Here is a 6,972-nt window from a genome sequence, read left to right on the forward strand (position 1 = left end):
AAATGCTTTACAATTATCATCTCCTTTGCTCCTCAGAACAACCCTGGAAGGTAGGTGCTATTAGTACATCCATTTTATAAATAAGGAAATAGAAACAAACAAAACCTAAGTGACTGGCCCATGGTTACACAGCTAATCTGAGACTGGATTTAAACTCAGATCTTCCTGACTCCAGGCCTAGGCTCTATCCACTGCGCTACCTAACTGCATCATAGGATTATAAAAGAAACCAATCATATTGAAATATAGCTATCAAAATAGTTTTAAATTTAAGGGTCCCAGGTTATCTAGAACAATTTAGAACAACTGGAACTTAGCATATAGTTAACAAGAAAGATACTAGGATACAATGATAATTGATATTTACACTACTTCCTTAAAGGGTTATTTTAAGGAAAGTTCTTTATAAATCTTACATCCCCATATAAATATGAATTGTCAACACATAGTTAACAAAAATAACTTCTTCCTCCCTACCTCCTTGTCCTAAGGTCAGTTTCCCCTTACAGCAATGTCCCATGTGACAAGGGTGTCTTTCATGTTGATTTATGGTTCCAGGCACAAAAATTTCTCTCTCTGCTCCTAACCACATTTTCTACTCAGCACCTTAAAATACAAAATATTCAAGGATTTCTTCGGAATTTTACACCAAAAACAAATAAAGAAGTTTCTACATCCTAGAATGGGAATTTAACTCACAGAAATAGAGGGCTAGGTCTTGGGAAGGGGGAATTAATTGCTGGTAGCATGCAATCAAGAATATCTGGGCTCAACCTAAATTAGTCTGGAATAGTGGAACAAGAATTCTGGATTTGGAGTCAGTATACCTGGCTTCAAAACCCAGCCCTACTGATTATATATGCCAAATGATAACTGGCTTAACTTCTTTAGGCCTCATTTTCTCATCTGTACATTGCTTCTAAGATTCCTTGGGTTCAAATCTTCCTTGGACACCAACTACCTATGTGCCCTTGGACATGTCATAACCTTGCTAGGCTTTAGTATCCTCATCTGTAAAATGGAGGTTAGACTGGATGGCTTCTAAGATCCTTCACAGTGCTAAATCTTTGATTTTATAAACATAGGAGAAAGAAAAAGCAATTTTTTTTAATGACCAGCAGAATGACAGAAAATTCTTATCTATCACAGAGTGAATCCTTTTCCCGCCCCCCCCCCCAAATCTCCAAATAATGAAGGATTACTGCACTTTAATAAATCTGAAGATTGGATCTGTACCAGGGATGGGGAACCTGTGGCTTTGAGGCTGCATGTGGCACTCTAGGTTCTCAAGTGCCGCCCTTTGACTGAATCCAAACTTGAAGTTTAGGGTTAGGGTTAGAGTTGGAGGTTTAGATGTGGCCTCAAGGCCACAGATTCCCCATCCCTGATCTATACCCTCCTGCCTCTTGATCAGTGGTCCCTAGGCCTTTCCATTTCACTGCTCTGTACTAGATGATAAGATCAATTAGAACAGTATCATTACTGATAAGATACATTCTCACAACCTTGTGAAGTAGGTGCTTTTATTTTTCCCATTTTACAGTTGAGGAAACTGAGGCAAACAGAGAGAGGTTAAATGTTATTCAGGAGATCTATGTTCAAACCCTGCTTCTGGTATTCATTAACTTTGTGACCCACAACCTTTTTGAGATTCACACAACTTTCTGGAAATTATCTACCAAAATCCAAAAACAGGTTGCTTCTACATTGGTTATATGACTTCCCACATCCATAAAATCAGAAATCTGATGTCTTTCAGTGCCGCATAAAAGAATTCCTTTTTCTGTGAAAAGAAAGCAGATCAACCATTTCCTTGTACTTAGCTACCTAATCTCCTTTGTTTCCCTTTTATGTGGGGAGTTCACATGCAGGCATAGGTAAACACACACACACACACACACATCTTGTAAAAGACATCAGCCACAATTGTACACAATATAAAACAATTACCACAAAAAGGAGTCCCCAAACCACCTCAGTCAATAAATCCTTGCTCTTTGCCAAGCAGTGAAACATAGTACCCATGGACAACACTGGTATAGAGTATGTTAATGTGAAAACATTACAAAGGAGGAAAGCGGAAGACTATAAGCAGTATTGTTTCATACCTCAGTGATGAAGTTCTCCAGATGTTCTTACTTGTGAATGATATTGCACTGATTGTATTAAGCTCCAGAATACTACAGGGACTGTTTAATGCAATTCCTGACCATTCAAAAAAGATTGGACTAACAAGATACACAGGAAAAATCAAATGAAAAATGCTTATTATCCATATAATGTGATAAGCAGCCCACTGAGTTGGTCCATCAATACTCCTGCCTTGGACAGGCACTATAGATAGATTAGATGGGTCCATAATTAAGTAGGAAGAAAAGAGTGGCCTGAATTTCATCTGAGAAATTGTATAGCATTTTTAATTATACCAAACTGCTTCTTTGAAAAATAAGGTGTTTTTTTAATTGATACTCTCTGCTTCTAACATCATCATAGTTATCCCTAGTATCCCACTTCCCCCTTCCATCCCATTTAACAATTAGTATATTTTAGAGAGGAAAGAAATCAGCACAATTCTGAAAATATATGTAATGTGTAAAATAGACCTCCCACCTCCAGAAAGGAGTGGTTTAGGGCTGTCCTCTCATCTCTTCATTTGAGTCCTTCTGGGTCTTTATAATTTTGTTAATTTACTTTTGATTTTCTGGTATGTAGTTGTTCTTTCCATTAATTTTGTTGTAGTTATCGTGTAAATTGTTTTCTTAGCTCTGCTTACTTCATTCTGCATCAGTTCGTATAGATCTTTCCATGCTTCTCTGTATTCATCACACACATGATTTCTTATATAGCACAGTAGTATTATATTACGTTTATGTACTGTAATTTGTTTAATCATTTTCCAATTGATGAGCTTCTACTGTTTCTGATTCTTAGTGATCACAAAAAATGCTGCTGTAAATACTTGGAGTATATGGAGACTTTCTTCTTATTGATGGTTTCCTTAAGATATAAGCTCAATAATGGAATCTTTGGTTCAAAGAGTATGGACATTTTAATCACTTTATTTGCACAATTCCAAACTGCTTTCTAAAATGGTTGTACCATTTCACAGCTCTACCACCAATGTATTAGTGTGTCTATCATTCTACAAGCTTTCCAGTATTAACTATTGCCATTTTTTGGTCATTTTTGCCAATTTGTAGGTTGTAAGGTGAAACCTAAGGGTTGTTTTGATTTGCACTGCTCTTAGTATTAGTGAATTGGAGGATTCTTTCATATGGTTGTGAATACTTTGCAATTCTTCTTTTGAGAGCTATTTATTCATATTTTTGACTGTTTATCTATTGGGAAATGGCTACTTGTCTTACATATATTATTAACTGTTTATATATCTTGGATACCCTTGTCAGAGAAATTTGATGCAAAGATTTTTTCCAATTCGACCATTTCCCTTCTTATGTCTGTGCAGAAGCTTTTCAGTTTTGAGTAATCAACGTTACCTGTTTTATCTTTTGTCTTTTGCTTCTGTCTCTTGTTTGGCTAAGAATGATCTCCCATCCACGACTGTGAGAGATTCTTCTAATTTTTTTTATAGTTTGATCTTTAATATTAAGGTGGTATATTCTTTTATTTTTTTAAGGCAATTGGGGTTAAGTGACTTGCCCAGGGTCACATAGCTAGGAAGTGTCAAGTGTTTGGTCTGAGGCCAGATTTGAACTCAGGTCCTCCTGACTTCAGGGCCGTGCTCTATCCACTGTGCCCCCCAGCTGCCCCTTCTTTTAGAAAATATTGTGGAATATTATATAAGAGAGTGGGTATGTCTAATTTCGTCAAACAGCTTTCCAGTTTTCCCAGCAATTTTTAATCAAATAAGAAGTTTTTTTCTAGGATATATTTTCCACTTTATTAAACATTGAGTTATTGAGTTCATTGAGTTATTGAGTTCTATTGTTTCTGATTCTTCTTTGTCTGGTTTGTTCCATTGTTCTATTTTGTTATCCCATATCAGATGGTTTTTATGCTGCTTTATAATATGGTTTGAGGTCTAGAAGTGCTTCTTATTAATATTAATGATATTAATTATTTATTAAAATTTTATTAATAACAAAAAGTGACTGAAGTTTTCTTTTTCTGTTTTATATTTCCCTGGATTAGGGATTAAGACTATATTTATCTTATAAAAGGATTCTAGTAGGATGCTTTCTCAATTTTTGAGAGTAGTTTATGAAGTAAAGGTATTAACTGTTCTTTAAAAGTTTGATAGGATTCTCCTGTGAATCTATGAGGACCAAGCACTTTTTTTTCCTTTGGTAGTTCCTTTATAGCTAGATTTTTTTTTCTGAGATTGGGTTATTTAAGATCTTCTGATAGTTTGGGTATTTTATAATTTACATTTTCTTTTTGTTCTCTTTGTTAGCATATAACTGTACATAACATAGTCTTTTTATTTCTGCTGGTTTTGCTGTGATTTCACCTTGTTCATGATTTGATTTTTTGCTCTCTTCTTTTTAACCAGGTTAACTAAGAGTTTATTAATTTTATTAGTCTTTTCAAAGATCTAGCTTTTAGTTTTATTTATAATTTCTAAGGGGGCTATTTCCAATTTATCTATTTCATCCCTCTAAATTTTAATATCTCCTCTTTTGTATCTATTTTTGTATTATTTCTTGGCTTTTTAATGTTTTTAAATGCACATTCAGTTCCTTAATCCTCTCTTTTTTCTGTTTTTTAATATATGATTGTAAGGATATTATTTTTCCATCAAAGATGGCTATAGCTATACACTAGAAATTTTGGTATGTTGTTTCATCATTACCATTTACTTTTATATAAGTATTGTTTCTGTAATTTGTTCTTTGATCCAATCATTATTTAAGATTTCACTGTTAATTCTCCAAATAGGTATGTATCTTTAATTTGTGATCCCTGAACCAATTATAATTTTTATTGCATTATAGTCTATAAATAATTTGTTAATCATTTCTACCTTCTTACATTTGTTTGCAATATCTCTGTGCCCTAATACCTACTCAATTTTTGTAAAAGTTCCATGTGGTACTGAGAAATATATATATTCTTTTGCTGTTCCATTTAGAAGATGGCATAAATCTTTGACTAGTTTCTTCATCAATTTGTTCAGTTCCATATTTTCCCTTTTGTTCATCTTTCTGTTAGATTTATCAAAAACTGAGAGAGGGATATGGAAGTCTCTTATCACTATTGTGCTACTGTCTATGTATTCTTGTAGGTCAGACAATTTATTCTTTACGAATTTGGATTCTGAGGCTTTTGGAGCATATGAGTTTATTACTGATATGGGTTTGTTTTCTATACTTCCTTTTGACATAATTTTCTTGTTTATTCTTTTTAATTTTGAATGTTTTTGCTTTGTCTGATAGCATGATTATAACTCCTACTTTTTTGGATTCACTTGATGCAAAATATATTTTTTTCTATCTCCTTATTTTTATTTTGTGTATGTGTTTGTTTTTAAAATGTTTCTTATAAGCAACAGATTATAGGGTTTTGTTTTCTCATCCAATCTGTTACTCTTTTTCTTTTCCTTAGATTCTTTAGTCCATTTACATTTAAAGTTATGAGAGTTAGATTTATATTTTTCTAGGTCTGCCTCTAATTTTTTTCAAGTTATGATTCCCCCCCCCCTTCTTCTGCTGTAAGCTTCATACTAAGTTCTTTCAGTTCCTTTACCTTAATCTTTTCTAAGGTTGCCCTGTTCTCAATGGTCATCCCCTAGCCCCTGATTACCTCCTTTCATTTATTACTCCTTTTCCTTTGGGGTTTTACTTTATTAGTTCCTTTTCTTCTCCTGCTTTTATCTTATAACTGGTAATATAATTATTCCCCCATTTTTTCTTCTCAGTCAAGTAGATTCTCCCTTCCTCTCTTCCCCTTCAAATAGTCCTATTCATTAGTTGTTACTTTTTAAAATTTCATTTTTTGTGCCCTTTTCCAAAAAGGATTTCTCTCACTTTCTTCATTATCCATTCTCTCTTTGTCTTTTTTAGACCCTTGTTCTCTGATTTGTGACTCTTATAATTATTGAATCTCTCTCTTTTCTCTGCATTCCTCATGTAGTAAAAAAAAAAAAACAAAAAACTCCCCACAAAAACAAAAAAAACCTTTTAAGGTATCCATTCTAGGCTCTTTCCTCTAGGCAGTTTCTGCCACTGCCTTGTAGAGCTTGGCCCATGGATTACCGTTTTCCATCGTGCCTCACTTCCAGAATAATGCCAATTATACCAAGTGTCAGGGAGGACACGGCCCCATGTTAGGAGCACTCCTCTACCACATCCCTGATTATGCAGCTGCTACTGATCTATGATCTCCCCTGGTTACCTGTTCCCTCCATTTGCTTCAAAATCTACTTTCTGAGTCCATTCTCCCTCACTCCCCTAGGTGCCAATTGCCTTCATGAGTTCCAACTTCCCCTTCCCCAGGTAGGACAAGCAGATTTTTCAAGCACCAAATCCTGCTAGGCCACATTAAGTGCAAGGTACCCCTCTCTTTTCACCTATAGAAACATTCATCAGCAAAATACTCTCCCATCACCAAAGCAAGGCTCTTTCCTTCCCTTCCTTTTAAAAATCTCCCCTCCTCCTCACACACTCTCCTGTAGGTTCTTCTCTTTCTGAGATTATGGGAATCACCTTCCACTCATTGCTAGCCCTTGGTTTGACCCCAGAATATCACATTTATCCCTATTACCCTCCTCTTTCCCCTGCCCTTTCGTGTACTCTCTCATGTTAAAATGTACTCCCACAAAAAATTACCGATTCCCCTAGGCAGGGTATCTCTAGATTTTGTCCATAATGCCCCTTGTCTGCCTCTTTACTCTTCACCCTCCACCAAACTCCCACCTTCACCCCATTTCTTTGTGTATATTTAGAAAGAAGTTTCTTACTGGTGTCTCTGCTATCATGATGTTGCTGCTTTTCTTCATTCCTCCTGCATTTC

Source organism: Phascolarctos cinereus, unplaced genomic scaffold, assembly GCF_003287225.1.
Source record: "Phascolarctos cinereus isolate Bilbo 61053 unplaced genomic scaffold, phaCin_HiC Scaffold_1;HRSCAF=81, whole genome shotgun sequence".
NCBI lineage: Eukaryota > Metazoa > Chordata > Mammalia > Diprotodontia > Phascolarctidae > Phascolarctos > Phascolarctos cinereus.